Here is a 23,003-nt window from a genome sequence, read left to right on the forward strand (position 1 = left end):
ATTCTTTCCTTTCTCATGCCTTCTGTCTCTTTGTCCTTTTGAACTGTGTTCTGAAAAAAAGTCCTTCCATTTGATCTTCCAGCTTACTATTTAAGATTAAAATGTCAGTTAAACCTTTTAATTATGATCATCATAGTTTAACTCCCAAGAGCTCCAATTGTTTTATTCTACAGTGTGTTCTTGTTTTAAAAATGTAATATCCTTTCCTACTCCTCTGAATATTATGTATTTTTAAAAAGTCTTCTTCTGTTTGTTCTATTAGCTCAATTTATTTAGTTTTTAGCTTTTTGTTATTGAGTTTGTGGTTTCTCTTTCATGGTATTGGTTTTCTTCAATGGGTTTCTTGGTTGCAATTTAAGTTTTGTATCTGTGATCCACCGGGCCCCTATCTCTCCATGCTCTTTCTGTGAACTGTACCATGCCTCTGGTGATGAAGGCCAGGTCAACTGAAGAGTAAATTGTGTTGAGGGACATGTGCTGCCAGTAGCTTTTCATCTCAATTTACAAGTTATCTGTTCTCCTTTTTGAGTTTAAACTTTTGTCAAAATTACATCTGTATAATAGTTTGAAGACTCAAATAAGACTAGAAGCCATGTCACAAAAAGAGCAGTGCCCAGTGCCCACCCTTTGACTTCTTGACCAGTAAAAGGCAACGGTTTTAAGATGATTCTTTTGGCACTTATTACCTTATATCTACATAACTTGCTTATATTGGTATTTCTTGATTTTCTCCACAATTTCAGGCATTACAGTACCTATAGAATTCACACTATAAAATATGAGGGCTTAATCTCTCTTTCAACCTATCCTACCTATAGTCCCATAATTTACACACAACACAATACACACAACAAACATACTCACATCCTCTCTGTTCCCTGCTCTTTGAAATGTGGTTTTATTACATTTTACTTAGCTAAACATATGGTGCTGTCATTATTATGACCATGTAAATACCATGCACAACTGAGACATAAACAGTAGTACACTATGATTGCTGTTATCTGTTGTAGCTTTTGTTTCCACTACTGTTAGTTTTTTCTTTTATACTCTGTTTGCTTTTCTAAGAAGTTATCATTATTGAGACCCCAGACTTCCTACCATCTAAACATGTCCTCAATATGAATGGATACATGAGATATTTTATCAATTCCATCTTGAAGAAATTTCCTCTAGAGCGCCTGACCTGTACCTATCTGGACTGGCTGCCTTTCCAGTCCTGGTACACAGGTGCCATACTGGGACCTCCCTCCAACTGTATCTGGAAATTCCCTTTGCTGCTTTCTTGTGTTGGATTCCGCTGTCTTACCCCATAACTTCCTCTTTTTTTTTTTTTTTTTTGGTTTACTTCCCATTTTAGTGAAGCACATCTTCAGTAAGTATCTGAGAAAGGATGCACGGCAGGTCAATAGTTGGGGAATCTCAGAGATCTGAAAAGTCTCTTTATTCTATTAACACATCTGTTTGATATTTTGGTTGAATATGGGATTTTCAAGATTTTAAAGGTGTTGCTACATTGCCTTCTTCTTTCCAATGTTGCTATTTGGAAGATTGAAGCCATTCTGATTCCTGATCCTTTGTCAGGAACATTCTCCTCGCCCTTCGGAAAGCTTAGGGAATCTTTCTTTTTTGTATTCTGATATTTCAAAATAATCAATCTGGGCTTATTTTAAACCATTGTGTTGGAGACTTATGGAATCATGACAATGTGGAAATTTATATTCTTTATTATAAGGAATGTCCTTGAATTATTTTATATTTAATTTCTTTGCTTTTATTTTCTATTTTTGAAACTTGGATGAAGAATTGTTTGAACCAGTCTTTAATTTTCTAGTCTCTTTTATATTTTCTATCTTCCTGCCTTTTGCTCTATATTCTGGAAGTTTTCCTTAAGTTTTTTTCCCAACCTTTCTATTGGGTTTCAGAAATCTTGTGTGTGTGTGTGTGTGCATGTGTGTGTGTCTGTGTGTAAATATTTAAGAGCTCTTTTAATTCTCTGGATATTATTTTTAAATTTTCTCCTGTTTTTCATTCATGGATTCAATATCTTATCATATTTCTGGGGATATTAATGTTACTTTTGAAGTCTTCTACCTGAATTTTTTCTATTTCCTCTCATTTGTTTTGCTGTTTTTTATTTTGACTTTTGAAAACTGGCACATAACAATTGTACATACTTGCAGTATATAGAGTGATGTTTCCATATATGTATATCTTGTGTAAAAATCAAATCAGGATATTTAGCATATCCATCACCTCATAGATTTGTCATTTCTTTGTGATGAGAACATTCAAAATCCTCTCTTCTAGCTATTGTGAAGTATAGAGTCCAATACTGTTAACCATAGTCCCTAGTCACCCTACTGCAGTAGAACACCAGAACTTATTCCTGCTATCTGACTGTAACTTTGTACCCATTGACCAACCTCTCCCCATCCTTATTCTCCCTTACCTCCCTTCCCCAGCCTTTGGCAACCACCATTTTACTCTCTACTTCATGAAGTCAACTTCTTTTTATGTTACAGGTTTTCCTTATATGTCTGGTGATCCTGGTTTTCCTCTCACAACTAAGAGTAGGGCATTAAAAAGTTGATTGGCTTTGGGAGGCCAAGGTGGGTAGATAACCTGAGGTCAGGAGTTCGAGATCTGCCTGATCAACATGGAGAAACCCTATCTTTACTAAAAATACAAAATTAGCCAGGTGTGGTGGCGCATGCTTGTCATCCCAGCTACTCAGGAGGCTGAGGCAGGAGGATTGCTTGAACCCAGGAGGCGGAGGATGCAGTGAGCCGAGATTGTGCCATTGCACTCCAGCCTGGGCAACAAGAGCAAAACCTTGTCTCAAAATAGTTGATTGGACAACATAACTTTGAGACGGAGCAACAAATTGGAAGGACTACACTGCCTGATTTCAAAACTTCCTATAAAGCCACAGCAATTAAGACAGTGTGTTATTAGTTAGATACATTGACGAATGAAAAAGATGATACAGAAATTGAGCCACACATACACGGTCAATTAATTTTTGACAAAATGCCAAGGTAATTCAAAGGGGGAAAGCGTAGTCTATGCAAAATAAAGATGCTGGAATAACTAAATATCCATACAGAAAAACAAAATGAACCTCAGCCTTTACTTGCCCACATATGCAAAAACTAACTTTAAGTGGATCATCGATGTAATCATTAAATCTAAAATTATATAATAAAACTGCTATAATCATAGAAGGAAATCTTTTTGATCTTGGAAAAACTTCTTAAATAGGACACCAAAAGCATGAACCATAAAAAGTTAATAAATCAATTTCCTCAAAATAAAAAACTTCAGCTCTTTTAAAAACACCATTATTAAGTAAAATGCAAATACACGCTAGAAGAAAATATTCACAACAAATATATCTGACAAAGGATTTAGACACAGAATACATACAGAATTCTTACAAGTCAGTAATAAAAAGACAAATAATCTAATTTAAAAATGGAGTAATGTGTTCTTGCCGCTGCTTCTGCTTTTTTCATAACATTTTCTGGGATGTCCAGAAACCCAGTAGCATGGAAATTGAGCAACTTTATTTATTTTATATACTCCACCATTACTCAATGACATTCTACTGGAGATATAGATGCTTAATGAAGAGAAATGTAAGTAATTTGAAAAAAATTTGAACAAAGGCCTGAACAGACTCTGCACAAAAGAAGATATATAAAGAGCCCATAAACTCAGTAGAAGGCCCTGGAAGGTCCTGAGATCATTAGTCACTGGAGGAAAGCAACTGAAAACCACTGTCATACACACACAATACCATTTGAACAGTGGCTTTGGTCTAATTGTGTGCCTTAAGATTTTGGTTTTGATCATTTTAAGAAGACATTTATAGTGCCTTGACATAGGCCAGTCACTGGGCTGCGGACAAGTATCATGTCATTCCACAATCATCAGTCCAGGGAGACAGTGCTAGTATTTTCCCAGTTTTACAGCTGGGAAACAGAGGTTCTGAGATCCTAAGTGACTTGTCCAAGGTCCCGGGACTTGAAAGGGCAATGCTGAGATTTGGATCCAGGACTCCAAAAGCATGTGTGTACAGCCACCATGTCACCCTGCCAGCCCAGGTACCACCTGCCGCAGCCTTTCCTGGAGGACTTGGCAGCTCCTCAGCTTCTGTGGGTTTTTAGGAAGTGGCTCAGCAGCAAAGTGGGAGGCAGCGGGAACTCCCCATGGAGCAGTGCTGGCCAGCAGCAGGGCCAGGCTCATCCCCCACCTTCAAGGGCAGAGGCCAAGGCTGGAAAGACAGCTGTAAATCCCACAACTGCCTGCTGCTAAGCTGGGAGTCGGTGTGTGGAGGGGAGCAGGGAGGCTCTCGGGGCCGAGAAGCCAGTTCCCCTGGGCCAGTGTCCCTGACTCCAAAGGAGGGAGCTGATGGGATATCCGGGAGCTGTCGGGGAGGAAGGGAGTGGAGAGATGCAGCACTGTTCTGGGAATAGGAAAAAGATGTTGATTGGAAGCTCTGAGCCTGGGAATGAGGTTTGAAAGTGACAGGTTTCTTGCAAGGTGCTCAGGTCTTTTCTCTTGGGCCACTCACACTCTCTAGAGAAGGATCTTCCATCTTCTGCCTGGAGGTAATAGTTCTGCCCACCAGAGTTCTAGAGACTGATTCCAATTTTTCATTCATTTAGGTAAATGTTTATTTAACTTCCCTGAATGCCACTCCAGTCCTCAACTCTCTCTGGTGTTCGCCCACTTTCCATCCTAGCTAGAACTCAAGATTTCTGCTATGGTGGTAGCGATGGTGGCAATGGTGCTAGGAAACTAATCGCTTCTTAAATACTCAGTGTTTTGTGCTGCCTTCATCCCTCCTTCCAGAGGTACCGGACACTGCCAAGTTTGGCACATTTTTCCCTGTAAGTCAGGTTGTTTCCTGCCTTTTCCCATTTCATCTTTAGGAGTCAGTTTTCTTGTGTCAGTTGCCACTGGTCCATCTGTTTCCAGAATCCAGAATTTTGTTACAGTTGCCCTTTCCCCAGTCTGTTTGTCTCTGTGGGTTTATGTGTTAGGAAAAATTAAATCTCTTTACAGTTCGTTTAGAGGGGTTTTGGAGGGAGAGTAATATTTGAAATATATACTGTGTTAACTTGTATAGCTTTATAATAGGTTTTATTATTTCATAGGTTAAGTTCTTCTGGATAAGTCTTTTTAAATTATTTCTTGGTATAATTTTTTCTATTAAATAAAAATTTGAAGTTTGGCCAAATCAAAAATTCTCACTTGAATTTGGGTATGCCTGCGTTGTTTTTCAATTCATTTAGGGAGCATTAGCATTTTAATGCATTAAAAGCCATAGTTCAACTCCTGGTATGGATCTAAGTTATCCAGTCAGCTGAAGTAATCATTTACTTTAAGATGTAATAAAATTGTCTCAATATCCCAAGTCACACCTGATAGATGTCTCAGCATGATTTCCAGGCTCTCTGGGGTATCATGGCAGTCAAGGGGGTTGGTGTTTATTTTTCCCGGAGTCAGTTCCATATTCCTGCTTCCATGGAATTCTTGATCTCCAGTCTGGCTCTGACCCCTGCACATCTGTCCTTTCTCCAGTCCACAACACTCCACTGGAAACCATCTGATCTTTTCACTGGCACTAACTCAAGGCCATGTGCATGGTAGATAGACAACATCAGGGTAGTGTTACAAATCCGAGCCCTGGAGTCAGAATGTCTGGGTCAACAGCTCGACTTCACACTTGGAAGCTATGCACTTGATCAAGTTACTTAATGTCTCTCTGCCTTAATTCCTCATCTATAAGGTAGGAAAATAGGATTTTTGTGATAATTAAATGTACAAAGTTAAAGTGTTAAAGACTTAAAGTGCTCAGTGCAGTGTCTGGCAAGTAGGTGCTCAATAAACACGAGCTGTTATCATTATCATCGAAGGTTTGGAGGCTATGGAAATGGGTCACATAATAACACACCACAACAAACGACTATAAACTGAATATTGGAAGTGTACTCTTGAAACTCCTTCTACTTGTCTTATTACAAAAGGATGGTCCCTTCTCTCTCTTTAAGCCCAGCTGGGCCCCTAACTTTGATCTCGTCCCTTCTCCCCCCTGTTTTTCAACTCTAGTCAAATCTCACTATCTTAATTAGTCCATTATAGTTTCCAATGCATGAGGACTTATCTTTCCAATACTTAACCAGCTCATCATTTGTTTGGCTAAACAAAACCATTTTAGGCTCCAAAAAAGAGCTTATCTTCTCTTTAGACTATAGAAGAATATAAAATAACTGTAGTTCAAAAACTAACAATAATTTTCTCCCACTTCATAAAGTTAAGAGACCATATCTAAAAGGTACAGCTCTCCATTTTCTCAAATCTCTTTTTCTGCCCATGAATAGAATTTTGTTGTTTTCTCTATATAGCGCATGTCTTTTGGTTATTATATATAAATTGTTATTATGAGTAGAATTTTTATTCATTATATTTTCTTTTTTTTTTTTTTTTTTGTTGAGACGGAGTCTCACTCTGTTGCCCGGGCTGGAGTGCAGTGGCCGGATCTTAGCTCACTGCACGCTCCGCCTCCCGGGTTTACACCATTCTCCTGCCTCAGCCTCCAGAGTAGCTGGGACTACAGGCGCCCGCCACTTCGCCCGGCTAGTTTTTTGTATTTTTTAGTAGAGACGGGGTTTCACCGTGTTAGCCAGGATGGTCTCGATCTCCTGACCTCGTGATCCGCCCGTCTCGGCCTCCCAAAATGCTGGGATTACAGGCTTGAGCCACCGCGCCCGGCCTCATTATATTTTCTTACTGGTTATTGTTAGTATGAAAGAAAGTTATTGCTTCTTTGTACATTTATTTTGGAACTAGAGTCATATTACTACTGTTTCATATAGTTTCTAATAGTTTTCTCAGTTTATTGTCTCGGATTTTCTCTGGCATATAATCATTTTATCTGCAAATAATGACAATTTTGCTTGCTCATTTCCAATATTTACACCACTTAGTTTGGTTTATTGTGCTGGCTTGGACAGACGTTATGTATCAGTGATGATAATGATCCACTAATAGTGCTGGGTTCTATTTGCTAATATTTTGTTTAGGGTTTATAAATGAAATGAGGGCCATAGTTTTCTTTTTAGTATAATTTTGATAGATTTTGTTATAATGCTTCGCTGGCTTTATAAAAACAAGAAAAGCATAAAGGAGTAGCTCTTTTTTCTCTGAGTTCTGAAATAATGTAAATAATTCCTATGTTATCTATTCATTGATGGTTTGATCTGTGTAGACTATATGGGCCTGGCCGCTTTTAGGATAAGGTTCTTCACAATCATCTTATAGCCTATTTTAGGTTTCCTATTTCTACTTCATATAGAGAACTTATTTTTCTAAAATAATCATCTATATCACCCGCATTTTAAAATGTATTTGCACCGTTTTACAAAGTTGTCTTTAATACTTTAAAAACTTTCCCCTGCATCTGTGGTTGTCTATCTTTTCTTTTGACTAGTTCTGGGCATTTGTATTTTCCCACCTTTTTCCCTTTTTTGACTAACGTAGAATATGATTTGTTTTCTTATTTTACTTTTTTGTAATCTCTTGAATTAATTAAACAATTCTATTGCTTTTGGGTTTTCCAGTTTAAACTCAATTTCACATTTCATATTTATTCTTTCCTTCTGCTTTAGGTTGGATAATCTTTTCCTACATTCTGGAGTTTTGTGTTTATTCTATTTCACTCTTAAGTAATGACAGAACTTACAGGTGTAAGTTTTTGCCTAAGGACAAGTTTAGCTTCAACACATACATTTTAGTGTACAGTAGTCTTATTGTTGTTTTGGCAAAACGGGTCTTTTAAAGAGACTAATATATTTCCCAAATGGTTGGGAAGTTAATGTTTGCTTGTTTCTACTTATTTATTTCTAGCTTTATTGCATTTTGGTCAGAAAATGTGATCTTTCCTCTTCCTACATTTTAAGCTATGTTGAGGTTGCCTTTATGGAATGATATGGATTTTATGCTGAGTACACAGTTAAGATCTGTAATTGTTTCATAAGTACTTGAAAAGAGCATACATTCTCTAATGTGATAATGAAACATATGTAATATGCATATATGGCATCTGTCAAGGACTGAGAGAGGTTAGAGCTTGATTCTTTTTCTCACTTGCCCCTTTCATTGATCTAGTTTATTGTACAAGGGAATGGTTCTCAAAGTGTGGTCCCTGGACCAGCAAGCATCAGCATCACCTCCTTAGAAATGCAACATCTTGGGCCCTACCCTAGTCCTGTGAATTAGAAACTGGGGCTGGCACTAGCAGTCTGTGTTTTCAGAAGCTCCGCACACTCACATTCGAGTACACTAGGAGAAGGCATGGGGTGTGGATCTCATTTTGTCTTCCTTTGTCCCGAAAAATTACTCTCCCCAGTCCCACTTGTTTGTGATGGTCCCCTTTTCAATAACTTAATTATCTTTATAAGCTATTCATTCTACACCATTAACCTGTATCACACTGTTTTAATTTTTATAGTTAATAATCAAAGGCAGGCAAATTGGAATTAGGTATTGTTTTTCCTATTAAATTTGCAAAAATGTAAAAACTCAATAATTTTCAGTGTTGGCAAAAATACAACGAGCAAGACACTCTCATACAGTGGTGGTGAGAATGTAAAGTGTTACATTTTTTCCTGAAAAGAACTTATGGCAATACGTCTAAAATATCTTTACCTCTGCTTCGATAATTCCACCTCTAGACATTCATTCTAAGGAAATAATCAGAATTGGTTTAAAAATTATATTTACGTTGTTTTTTGTTTACTCTGTTGTTTGTTTTTGATGAATAGACATTTTTGGAAAAGCTTTAGGTTTATGGAAAAATTCAGCAGAAAATAAAGTGTTCCCATATGCTCCTCCCTTCCCAACGTTTGCCTTATTACTAACATCTTGTATTAGTGTGGTATATTTGTTACAATTGATGACCAAATCTTAATACATTATTAGTAACTAAAGTCCATAGTTTACATTAGGACCCACTCTTTATGTTGTACATTCTATGGGTTTTCCCAAATCTGTGACATGTACAGCCCATGACAGCATCGTTCAGAACAGTGTCCTAAAAATCCCTTGTGCTCCATCTGTCTTTTTAAATAGAAAAAAAAATAGAAAGTTCCAACAATATGAGCATGTTTACATAAATTATGATATATTTAATTCAACTAAAATATTATGCAACCATTAAAAATCATGTTCCCGCAAAATATTTAATTGACTTGTGGGAAATGTCAATGATATATTACTAAGTTTTAAAAAAGAATACGAACTGCATTTGTAATATCATCTGAGCTTTATATTTATTTTATTTTATTTTATTTTTTTAATTTATTTTTGAGACGGAGTCTCGCTCTGTCACCCAGACTGGAGTGCAGTGGCGCGATCTCGGCTACCTGCAAGCTCCACCTCCCGGGTTCACGCCATTCTCCTGCCTCAGCCTCCTGGGTAGCTGGGACTACAGGCGCCCGCCACCACGCTCGGCTAATTTTTTATACTTTTAGTAGAGACGGGGTTTCACTGTGTTAGCGAGGATGGTCTCGATCTCCGGACCTCGTGATCCGCCCGCCTCGGCCTCCCAAAGTGTTGGGATTACAGGCATGAGCCACCGCTCCCGGCCTATTATTATTTAAATAATAATATATGTTCATAAAAAATACTCAAAGGGGCCGGGAGCGTGCCTCACGCCTGTAATCCCAACAGTTTGGGAGACTGAGGCGGGCAGGAGTTTGAGACCAGCCTGGCCAACGTGGTGAAACCCCATCTCTACTAAAAATAAGCACGACTCAAATCTAGAAAACAAAATAAAAACAAAACAAACAAAAACAAACAAAACAAAACAAAAAACACCACAGGGGGAAAAGACTGAAAGCTTTACATCAGAATGCTGCAAAGGTCTGTGAGAAGCTAAAAGTAGCTGGTAGGATCAGGAACTCTGCCTCTGGCATCAGCCACCTGAGAGCTGCTTGATCTTGGGAAAATCACATTGTTTTCTTTTTTGTCTTTATGATTTTTTCTGAAATAAGTAGGGATTGTTTTTAGAATGAGAAAAAAACTAATCAGAAAACTACAAATAGTAAAAGAGGAAGTGACAGAGAAGCAAAAGAAGACACAATGGGGGCAATAAAGGAGTTTAAATGGCAACATTTCCTACCGAAAGTCACTGGAACAGAAAAGAGAAGTCATTGACTCGCACCGCCAAAAGCGCTAGAGGGATGACCGAGGCTCGGCTTGGGGCAGGGCTCCCACGGTGACCTCACGCCCCATTCCCTCTCTCTCTCAGCTCACTACCTGGCTTTCCCCCTGCGGTAGACCAGGCCTCACTCACCTCCTTCCCGCTTCGGAGGCTGTGAGAGTTTGTCAGAATTCACCCCCTACCCGTGAAAATTTCATCTCATCTCATTGGTTCTGTTTGAGTCACATGCTCATGTCTCAACCAATCAAAGTGGCCACAGAAAATGCAACATGTTGATTGTTTTAAGCCTGGATCCCTCAACCTTCAGAATCAAGGATGAAATCAGCTTTCCCCAGAACCACGTGGACTGACGTTAAGTAAAGGAGTGATTCCCTAATGGGAACTCCTGGGTGGCAGTAAACAAAAGATGCTCTTTGTCCCTGAAGGGAGGTGGCTCCACAACTCTGCCAGCCATTTTGGGTGAATCTCTGTAGCATCCATGTCACTCCTGAAGTAGTTTTAGGGGTCTTTGTTTTCATGCCCACAGTAGAGGTGGCTGTATTGGTTTGTGCTGAACCCAGACTGGACCAGGCAGCAAATGACTGGTCCTCAGGACATTGGGGCCACAGGCTTATTGTTAACATCTTTCAGTTTGTGCTTTCAGCATTTCACATCAAAAGGATTTTATAAAATGCCCTTTTTAAACTTTCTGAGACTATTAGTCTGAGTATTGGGAGACACAGAGAAGGCATCCCTGAGGCAAGGGTCAGGGGATGGGAGATCTTCATTTCTGTGTAACTGAAGTGCAGTGATGTCTTTTATGACCTCCCCAAAGACAAAAGATGGGTATAACAATACTCTTGCCAATTTGTGGGAAAGTTTATCGTTTTCAGTTTCACAGCTGGAGATCCTCAGCCCATTTCATTATCCTTGGGCTAAACAGTCCTCATTTTATGGCTGTTGTGAAACTGTATTCTTGGAACAATGACAACCTCTGACTCCTCTAAAGTCATGGCCAGTTGAACTCACTTGTGTCATTGGGATTGACAATAAAAACAGGTTGGATACTAAGCAGATACACCTGCCTTTCAGGCATCTCTCAGGTGCCAAAAGATAGACTGATTGTGTGGACCAAGCTCCATGCTCTGGGAGGAAGGGAATGGAATGGAATTCCCTTGCGAAGTTGAAGATTCAGGGAATATAGATCAAATAAACCTCCCTTCTGAGTAGGCTGTCCTTCCAGCTGACAGTGAAATGATCCAGTTTTCTTGGGCTACGAATATGGACAGACCTTTAGCCCCACCTTAGCCAGCACATGAAAAAGTATATAATCCTGGCAGGAACCCATATAGACGAAGGCACTAGACCAGGCCATCTGCACCTTGTCATTTCTTTAATAAAATGGGATTTCATTACCTTGGCCCTGTCAGTATTTTTATCTTGCCTCTGCCTCTTTTCTCTCTTTCCTATACTTGGAGTGGGTTGCTGGGTTACCTGAAAAGAGACTGTTTTTCAAAGCAAAATACTGCATTACTAATATCATTATTTATGCCCCATCCTTGCTGTGCATTGTGGACATTATCTTGACTCCTCACAATAACTCTCCAAGGTAGGTCTCATAGTCACCATTTTAAATGGGAGGAAACTAAGGCTCTGTCTTGTTAGATAATTTACCCAGTTCATACAGTTCTATGTGATAGAACTGGAGTTTGGAAACTAAGCCCGACAATGCCAAATACTTCGTTTCTTCTCCTCATTATCCATAGCTGACTAAAATGTATTTTTGTCAACCTGATCTTGAAAAAAATTAGCCTGATTTTATCTTTATCTGTTATTCCTAAATTAAGCAGCCTCAGCGTCATTACAAGCCTAATCCTTGAGGTGACACCATCAGAAGGAATCCAGCCTTCTCGATGCATAATCACTCTACCGCAGCCTTCCAGACCCATCCATGGGAATCCTTTTCTTGAGGTCTGGGCAAAACCACTCCAAGAACAAACCCCCCAATCTCCATCAGAGCTTCTCTGCCCCATCTTTGTCTGGCCTCTCAGTTCAGCAGTAGTGATGACCAGGGCAAGTCAAATCCATGTCTGAGCCTGTGATCTGACCCCATTATTTGCACTTATCAGATGTGAAATGCTAGTACTTGCTTTGCAATTTTACATTTTGATTCTAGTGCAAGGTTTGAACCAGCTGTTTAAAAAAACAAATAGCTTTAAACCCCATTGTAAAGTGATGATCTCATGTAGGAAAACTGGTTGGGCTCCTGCCCTAGGACGGGCTGGGGGTAGGTTCCTGATAGACAAGCTGCTCCTTGTGAACCACCCAGAAGCTGGCTCTTGCTCAGCGACTGTGGATGAGCCATGAGAGCCACATCTATTTTTAAATCTTCAAGACAAATGGAGTTGAATTTTCTATTCTTTAAACATGGAGAAGAACAGAAGAAAACGCTTCCTGTCAGTGAAGTCCTGTGTTTCTAACTGGGGTAACTTCTCTTTTATCGAGCAAAAGCTTTTCAAGAAGCATTCCAAAGAGGATATGGGAACTGGCATATGAAAATATCACCTCAGGCCGGGCGCGGTGGCTCAAGCCTGTAATCCCAGCACTTTGGGAGGCCGAGACGGGCGGATCACGAGGTCAGGAGATCGAGACCATCCTGGCTAACCCAGTGAAACCCCGTCTCTACTAAAAAATACAAAAAAAAAAAAAAAAAACTAGCAGGGCGAGGTGGCGGGCGCCTGTAGTCCCAGCTACTGGGGAGGCTGAGGCAGGAGAATGGCGTAAACCCGGGAGGCGGAGCTTGCAGTGAGCCGAGATCACACCACTGCACTCCAGCCTGGGCGACAGAGCGAGACTCCGTCTCAAAAAAAAAAAAAAAAAAAAAAAAAAAAAGAAAATATCACCTCTAGGGAACAATTCATAAAGCCACCGATTACTCTGTGGACCCCTTTTGGTTCTGTCCTTGCTTTAGATGACAGGCACATTCTCACACCCCTGAGCTCCTCAGAAAAGCAGGAGGGATCCCTTTGTGCCCTCGTTTATACCCTGCTAGAGGTTAAGCCTAGATGATACTCTGTCACCTCACTGGAACATTTTAAACTTGAAAACAATAAAAAGAAATAAAGAAAAAGAAAGAAAACCTATTAGAATTGTCAATATTCCCACAGTAATTGAGTTTTCTAAATTCATTCAATAGCTAGTTCATTCATTTAATCAACCATTTTTTGAGTCCCTACTATATGCCAAATGCTGCTGTAGGGTGAGGAGTTGAAGATATAACATCCATTACAGTCATCCCCCTCATCCTCAGGAATACACGCCAAGACCCCCAGTGGATGCCTAAAATCACAGACAGCACTGAATCTTATATGTACCGCATTCCTCCTCTCCATTCATACTCATGATAGCTTAATTTATAAATTAGGCAAAGTAAGAGATTGACAACAATAACTAATAAGAATAATTGTAAGTACACTTTAATAAATGCTCTGTGAATGTAGTCTCTCTCCCTCTCCAAGTATCTTACTGTAATGTACCTACTGCTCTTGTGAGATGACAAAAAGCCTACATGATAAGATGAAGTGACAGGGCCGGGTGCGGTGGCTCACGCCTATAATCCCAGTACTTTGGGAGGCCGAGGCAGGTGGATCACCTGAGATCAGGAGTTTGAGACCAGCCTGGCTAACATGGTGAAACCCCATCTCTATTAAAAATACAAAAATTAGCCAGGTGTGGTGGCTGGTGCCTGTAATCCCAGCTACTTGGGAGGCTGAGACTGGAGAATCACTTGAACCCAGGAGGTGGAGGTTGCAGTGAACTGAGTCAGAAGAGCATGCACTTTAAAGCTTATGAATTTATTTCTGGAATTTTCCACTCAGTACTTTCAGACCGTGGTTGACTGCAGGTAACTGAAACCATGGAAAGCAAAACCACATATAGATGGACTACTATACCCGTACTCAAGTCCATAGTCTAGCAGAAGAGGAAGAGAAATAGATAACTTGAAGGTCATGTGATCAGCTATGCTCAGGACACTGGGGGACAGGCCTGGGGGTAGGAAAGGAAGTGATGACCAAAGATGGCTTCCTGTAGGAAGAAACCCCAATCTGAACTTTGAAGGACACGATGGGGTTAGCAAAACATTTAAGACAGAAGGAGCAGCCTGTACAAAGGTGAAGGAGTGAGACAGGAGATAGGAGACGTATTGTTGGGGCTGTGGGGGTCAGGGCACAATGCTGATTTAAGATAGTGTTACCCCTGTTATAAATCCCACACCTTTGGTCCCTGGGAGCATCTCAGCACTGGGAGGCATCTACGTATGTGTCTCCTTGTAGCTGTAGCGTCTCTGAAGATGCCTCTATGGACATGAACACTCTTCCCCTGCATGTTATGACTGTCTGTTTCACACTTCCCAAAGCACATGCACACACATGCAGGCCTCCACACAGAAGTTTCAAACAGATCATTATTTAATGACTACAGTCATTCATCCAAACCTACACTACTGGTTGGGTGTGGGGGGTTAGAAAAAATCAGACATTCTCTGTTTGGTCTGTCTTATCACCATTTATAACACAGAGAAAGGTATCATCAACCAGCCTTCAGGATGTCATCTCACAGGCCTTCCCTCTGCTGGTAGGGAACCCCTCTCCCCAACACCTCTCTACTCTCTCTCCCCTCCAGAATTTCTGCCTGCTTAACTCTCTTCCTCTCACATGTCCCCACATCCCTTCTTATTCTGGCTAGTCTCACCCCCAGCCAAAAGTCAGCAAGTGGCTTGTCCTGTTGGTACTTGCAGCATCCCCGGCTCAGTGTTGAGTGAAGAAAGCCCTTCCCTCCTCAGCCAGGTGAAGGAAGGGAGAGCTTTGGGTCAGGAAGCTGTGTTTGGCTGGTGAAGATGATCATTTACTCCTCGTTGTGCCCTTCCTGATTTTTCCTTTGGTGCCCCTTACTATGTCTGAAAAATTGAAAAAAAGAAAGAAAGAAAGAAAGAAAAACACAACTTATACCAGGAGCATGAGACTTCTGCTGAAAGAGCCTACTGAATCCTTTGAGAGTCAGAATCTCTCTGAGTAATTCTGAACTTACTGGTCCAGACACAGATTTATCCCTCCATTCATCTTCATCTTCTTTGTGATGCCCCCTTCCATTCATGCCACCCTAATGGAAGTGTCCTTAATTCTCCCTGATTGGAGGGAAGAAGCGTTGTCCAATCACACCAAACAAAATTAGTAATCTTAAGGGGTTCCATGCATGAATACCTCCTGGGTGCTAACCACAGGGTTTGACTTTGTTCATTACTCAGTGGCTAGCATGGTGTCGGGCACCCACAAATTCTTCAATAAATTGAAGTTCTTCAATAAAGAAATGGTTCCCAACACTCACAAGGAACCTGGAAGTTAGGGATAATTATTTCCAATTTATAAATGAGAAGGCTAAGGCTCAGAAAGATTACCATGGTCATTTGGCTGATAAATGGTAGGTTTTGGTTCCTAACAAAGGTCTTTCTGGCCCCAAACTCATGCTATTTCCAGAAAACCATGAAGTCATTCACCTGCCAACTCACTATAGTTCATTATATCAATAAAGATTAACCCTTTGCATGGACACTTAACTGCAATAGCCTTGGTGCTGGATAATGAAGCTGTGGACTTGGGCAACTCTTCATGACCCAACTTGCTACTTCCGAGTTGCCTCCCCAACTAGAGTTTGTCTCCTTCAGCCTATTCAATGCAGCACCTATTCATTCATTCATTCATTCATTCTACAAATTTTCTGGAAGTATCTACCATATGCTACGTGCTAGAGATACAAAAATGAGTCCAACAGCTCCTGCCTTCAAGGACACTAGAATTCACCACAGTATATTAGTCACCTGTGTGACCACCTTAAGGACAGAGAGAGTTGTATGAGTTTTGTGTTTGTTTCTAGCTCCCAACAAAAGACCTGGCTGATGAGAGGCCCTCAGTAAATGTTGGCTGTATTGGATTGATGTGGTGTCTAATGTAATGATGAATGCTATATATTAGGCTATGTTCCGTGAGCCACAGCCATTCTTTTGGGGACATGCATATTACTTATTTTTTTTTTCAGATCATTGAGCTGTCTTTCAATAAATGGCACAACTGCCTTAATATAGAAAATTGCTAGAGGAGCTAGATTTATTTTCTTTTATCACACTAAGAAGCAATTGTGGTAATTCCTTATGCAATAAACCAGTAAGAACTAATTCAATTTAAAATTTTTTAAAAAAACTAAATTACACACAAATACAGTACAAACTTTTAAAAACTTACAAAAGGATGTAAAATTAAAAATAAGTCTCCCACTTCTGGTTCTAGGCACCCAGCTCTCATCCCTAGAACTCACAGCTATTACCAGATTTCTTGAATATGATTCCAGAGATCTTCTGTAGGCACATAAGAATAAATGTGTACTTCTATGCATGTCTACACACACTGCCCCACACAGAAGGTGGTACATTTCGCACAATGTTTTACACTTTGCTTTGTTCATTTAATGCTATGCCCTAAAGACCTTTTCATGTTATGACATAGATATTATTCTCATTTTTAAATGACTATTATATGAATTGTACCATCTTATCCAATCCTCCATTAAGGCACATTTAGGTTGTTTCCAAATGTTTGTTTATTACTAACAAAGTCACAGTAAATTTCCCTATCCATATATCATTTTGCACTCTATAACAGCTGTGAGATAAATTCCCAGACGTAAAATGTAAATACATTTATTTCACTTTTAAAATTTAAATTTAAAATGTATTATTGTAATAAATAAAATTGAATAAATTCCCAGAAGTGCTGGCTAAAGGATATATGCATTTTAAGATAAATAAGATGCATTTAAGGTAAATAAGATGCATTGAAGGTAAATGACATAGCCCAATTGCTCTCCACAGCAGTTGTGCTAATTTGCACTCCTATAGCAATGCATGACAGAAACTTTCTCCTGTGGTCAAGATGACTGACTTACCCAGTTTTTTTTTTGATCTATGCTAATCTCATTGTAATTTTCATGTTCCTTTATCTTATTAAGAGATCTTATTTACTTCTTAATCATCCAGTTTGCTGTAAAGAAACCGTAATTCCTGTCATGTCAAAGGTACTGGGATCATAAATTTTGAGTTTATCTGAACTACTGTTCACCTGAAGTTAAAAATAACAGTGTTATTAGTTTTTATTTTTATATCACTACCGATCTCAAAGTGAACTTGAGATAACTTAATAAACACACAAAACAATGAGAGAGACAGAAACACCATTTTTAAAATCAAGAGAACAGAAAGTAGAGGCAAAATGGTAAAATGAAATAAGAGGGAAGTTTAGCGAAACAAAATCATATTTTCAGGTCCAAAAATTTACTGATTTTGGTCCACAGTTTTGGCCTTAAGCTTCTTAGAGGTCAAAGCAAAAAGGAAAATACAATCAATTTCAAAATGTACATTGCTAAAGAAAAGAAAATCAAAAGATTCTTGGCTTTTAAATCTAAGGGAAATTCATAAGGTTTATTGCAGAAGGGACTTCAGATAGTATCTCAAGAAGATTCCTAAAATGAAAGAAAAAGTAGGGGTTTTGGAGAACAAAGCTCTGATGCTCTCTGTCTAGAATGCTTTCCTAGGGCCCTTTGTCTGGTAAGAGCTCCCCTTTTCCTCCGAGGACCAACTCCCTGACTCTTCATAGTCCTGGTAGGGGCATCAGTGACCATGCCTCATTCCTTCTGCCTTGAATACTGCTGCACAACAAACCACACCAAAACGCAAAGGCTTAAGGGCATTCCTTTAGCTCATGTGTCTACAGGTAGATCATTCTGTCTGAGCTTGGCCACACAGTTCTATTCTTGGCTCGGTTCTCTCCCAATCTAGGGGCTGTCTGGCCATTGCAGGGGCCTTTGGGTATCTTGGTCCTGTCCCACATGTCCCTCAACCTTTAGTATGCTGGCCTGGCATGTTCTCATGATATGGCACAGTTCCGGGAGTAGAAGCAGAAGTATGAAGATGCCTTCTTAAACCTCAGTTTGTGTCACGTCTATTAATGTTGGATGGACCAGAGGAATCACATGGCCACACTCAGAATAAAAAGGTGGAGAGGTGAACTTGTGGGAGGATTGCAAAATCACATGGAAAAGGCTGTGGGTACAGGGAAGTGTGAGTGCCACAACTCACCACAGGGGACAGTGATCTAGGCTTAGAAAGTGGGGAGGAAACTCACTTTCCACTGGGTTGACCAACTGAGGCTTCAGGGAGCCATGTTTTTCACTACTTGCTGCAGGAGGGAATGGGTATTCAAAAAGAAGAGGAGGGGTTGGATCTGACACATGCAGAAAGAAAGAGCCAGGTGCTATAAAGTCCCTGCAGCTCTTCCAGTGTGTCTGCAGATCACTCCAGCACCCAGACCAGCCCTGAGCTAGTGCATTTTCCTGTTTGCTATATCAGGTGGTACTCAAGAGTGAATGCTGCAGCCAGTCTACCTGGGTAAAAATCCCAGCTGTGGCTAAAGAACTGTGTGGCTTGGAGGCAAGTTGCCTCATTTCTTTGTGCCTCAGTTTTTTCATCTATAAGATGGGGATAATGATAATCTTACCTCTCAGAGCTGTTGTGAAGATGGAAATATATTGATATCGGGAAGGACTTAGAACAGTGCCTGGCATATATTAATAAATGTGTGGTAATTATTTTTTGCTGACATTAGTTTGAATTGCATCCCTGTCAATAGATTGGATTTCATGGGTGGCATCTCAGGTGGATTTGATGGAAAGACAAAACTATCTCTCATGGGAGCTGGGCTCCTACTTTCACCCAAAGGCATTGAACTGCATCCCAATTGGCAAATCTACCAACCAAGAAAAAACAAACCCAATACCTTCCACGGGAATTACCCTAATCTGTGACTGGCGTGGTGAGTGTGTCATCTACAGAGTCATCATAACCATAGGACGCTGTACATGCCAGCAATGTTCAGAGACCTTAGTGCTCCCCTTCCAGATACAGAGTGAGGTTTGCCTGAGTCCAGGACCTGGCCGAGTGGGCCAGATTGCTGTGTGGGTTTATGGAACAGAGTGTGATGATAATGGGCTTCTAGATTCTTTCACTCCACCTCCCTGCCTGCAGTCAATACTGAGCCCAGACAGGAAATACAAAGCCGCTGACAGCCCCAGACTTGGTGTCTGCACCCCCATCAGGGCTCTGAGCAGCCGGACTGGAGCCCCCTCTCCCTCCAGGTCAGCCATCCGGCTGGGTCTGCTCAGTCAACAGCAGTTTACAGTTTGGCTGACTACAGCCTGACTCCACAAGGGGAATAAAGCCCAGCATTGTGCTGGGCTTGCAACATCTTTCCCAGTCCAGAGTTCCTGATGTGTTTGTTACACAGGATCTGGTCTGAATGTTCCCTTTGTCGCAGACCTTCACGTGCTGAGGTGGGTCTGCCTTCTCTGCGGCAGTCCTGGGTTACATAAATATATTAAGGCAACATACACGCTTGACACTGGAGCCAGCCTCAATAACTCAAATAATTCATGTGGCAAAAGATGGAGCCGCTGTGGTTTTGAATTCATTTAAAGATGGATTTCTTTGTTCAGTTCCTTTGCTCGAGGAGAACACAAACTGGGAAGGGGCCACCATGCTCCAACTAGGCTGGCCATTTTTCTTCAGCAAGTCTGTTTGAGAGTTTCTAAATCCCGTGCAGATGAACACAGAACATGACCTTCAGCCAGTTACAGGATACCATGCTGACATCACCGCATAAATATACACTCCCGAGAAAGCCGTGATTAAGCTCTGCGCAGATTTTTATCACTTTTCCAGTGCACCGGCAGGCTGCTTGTTCACCATGCACCTTTACAAAACCCATAATATTTAGAAATGTGCTGTGTTAGCCCCAGAGGCTTAAATAAACTAAAGCCTGTGAAGGTTTTAATGTAACAAGTTACCTTCACGTGTGAAATTACGAGTCTACATGATACTCAATAAGGCCAACGTTGTACACACTCTGTTCTTCTGGGATCTTATGTACATTTCTCCTGACATATCTGTTTCAGACAGTTTTTTAAGAACAGAAAATATTTCTATTTGAATACCACCATCCATGTTCATGACACTAAAGAATGGGTGAGATTGCACATTTAAAAAAATTCAGAATCTTGGCCGGGCACGGTGGCTCATGCCTATAATCCCAGCACTTTGGGAAGCTGAGGCAGGCAGATCACAAGGTCAGGAGTTCGAGACCAGCCTGGCCAACATGGTGAAACTCCATCTCAACCAAAAATACCAAAATTAGCTGGGCATGGTGACGGGTGCCTGTAATCCCAGCTATTTGGGAGACTGAGGCAGGAGAATTGCTTGAACTCGGGAGGCAAAGATTGCAGTGAGCTAAGATAGTGCTAGTGCACTCCAGCCTGGGTGACAGAGCAAGATTCCATCTCGGAAAACAAAACAAAACAAAACATTCAGAATATCTACTCAAGGAGTTTGTGCCTTAAGGCCAACAGAAGGATGGGTGTGAGGGTACTGTCATTGTAATCTATAAAATCACCAAGTTTTCATTTTCTTTCTCCTTTTTTTTGAGACGGAGTCTCTCTGTCACCCAGGCTAGAGTGCAGTGGCGCAGTCTCGGCTCTCTGTTCACTGCAACCTCCCCTTCCCGGGTTCAAGTGATTCTCCCGCCTCAGCTTCCTGAATAGCTGGGATTACAGGTGCACGCCACCACACCCGGCTAATTTTTGTACTTTTAGTAGAGATGGGGTTTCACCATATTGGTCAGGCTGGTCTCAAACTCCTGACCTCTTGATCCACTCGCCTCGGCCTCCCAAAGTGCTGGGATTACAGGTGTGAGGCACCATGCCTGCCCTTCATTTTCTTTTAAAAGTGCAGATAAAAGATTTGTTTTATGAGTATAGCAGAGATTCTCAACCAGGACAATTTTGCCCCCCAGGGAACACTTAGCAATGCCCATAGATATTTTTTGGTTGTTATAACTGGGAGGAGCAGGGTACTGTTGGTATCTGGAGGGTAGAAATCATGAAACCAATATATATGTATGTATCCTTCCATGCACAGGACAGCCCCCCTCAACAAAGAATCGCTCATTCCAAAATGCCAACAGTACCATGGTTCAGAAACCCTAAGGTACAGTACATTTGGGAGGAGGGATTGGGACAGCATAAGTCCTAACAGGCTGGATGACTGTAAACTTTTTAAAGTGCTATGCAAACACTAACCTTGCCTTCTAGTCAGTTTACTGACTGCTAAACATTGTTTCAAAATTCTGACTCTCCACTTATCCTAAGCACATTGCTATAAAATGCCTTATTGATGAGGCTTGCCTGGCTCAAAATCTAAACAGTGCTGCTCAAGTTTTCTCTTTTTAAAAAAGGAAAATAAAAACCTTTTCTTTTTTACTTTGAAATGTTGTTGAACTGAACATATAGTTTCTAACATAGTAGACAGTAACTTCGCCCTGCTTTCCCCCAGTGACAGCATCTTACATAACTATAGTATAATATCAAAACCAGAAAACTGACATTGGTATGATAATATTAAACTACAATCTGATTTGGACTTTACCACTTTGCTCAAATTTTAAATAATAAAACATTTTAAATTTTATTTCTCCCAAAATATTCAACTGCATTTCTCTAGAAATGCTTACTATGAAAAACAAAACAATGATGATCTTTCTGTTTCTAAATGATCCTCATTGCCGAGGTGCCACCTGTTGTGAGAAAGGAAAGTGACCAGTGGAAATAATTGGCTTCTAGTTTTATTAATCAGTCTCTACCCTCTTCAAAACAAAGACTCCCATGATATTTTCTGGCTGTCAGTGTCTTCTTATTGTTGTTGTTGTTGTTTTGATCGGTTTACATGTCCTCCAAAGGCTCAAGTATTGAACATTAGGACCAAACGTAACAAATTTCTCAAACTTCACCCCCACACCCCTCACCCCGGCACTACAGCCAACTGGAAGCACTCTGCAGACCTTCCCTGCCAAGATATATGTATCTATATATATACATATATAGAAATATATATTTACACCATATGTGTTTACTAGGGTTTACACTGTCGGTGCCACTGTTTTTCAGGCCTTCAGATTCAGACTAGTACTATTGTATTATAGTACCAAGAGCAGAAGATAAATGAGATGTCCTAGCCATATGTGTGTGTGTGTGTGTGTGTGTGTATACACACATATATACATAAACTATATATATGTATATACAAAAACTATATATACACACACATATATACATATATATTATATATATATAGTTTTTGGATTTTTTAAAGGAATCTTTTACAAATACAAATGGAGTGCCCTGCCCCAGATCCACCTGAGGGAAGGTGGGAAGGTGTTGTCTTTACTGCTACACAGCTATTAAGATCTTCAGGTGTAATGACTGGGATAAGATACTACATGCTGCTTCTACCTTCAGCATCCTTCAGGAGCATAGGAGAGGAGGCATCATGGGGACCTGGGCCCCAAGTGGGATTCCTTATATTGTTCTAACCTCAGAAAGAAAAATATACTCAAAGACAGCCAGAAAAAGCTCTAGCAGAGGGGCTTTAGTGTGGGCTTTTAGAGCACCATCCAAGAAGGTCGGCATGCAGTGGAAGAGAAAGCCTCAGACCATGGAGAACTGAGTTCAAAGGTTGGTCCTGCCACTTTCTGGCTATGAGGCCTTGGAGAAGGCGCTGAACTAAGCTCGAGTTTCTCTGTCAATAAAACAGTGACATTGGTATCAATCCCAGTAAACACAGAAGGTGGTGTGAAGG

This window comes from Rhinopithecus roxellana, chromosome 11, assembly GCF_007565055.1.
Source record: "Rhinopithecus roxellana isolate Shanxi Qingling chromosome 11, ASM756505v1, whole genome shotgun sequence".
NCBI classification, from domain to species: domain Eukaryota; kingdom Metazoa; phylum Chordata; class Mammalia; order Primates; family Cercopithecidae; genus Rhinopithecus; species Rhinopithecus roxellana.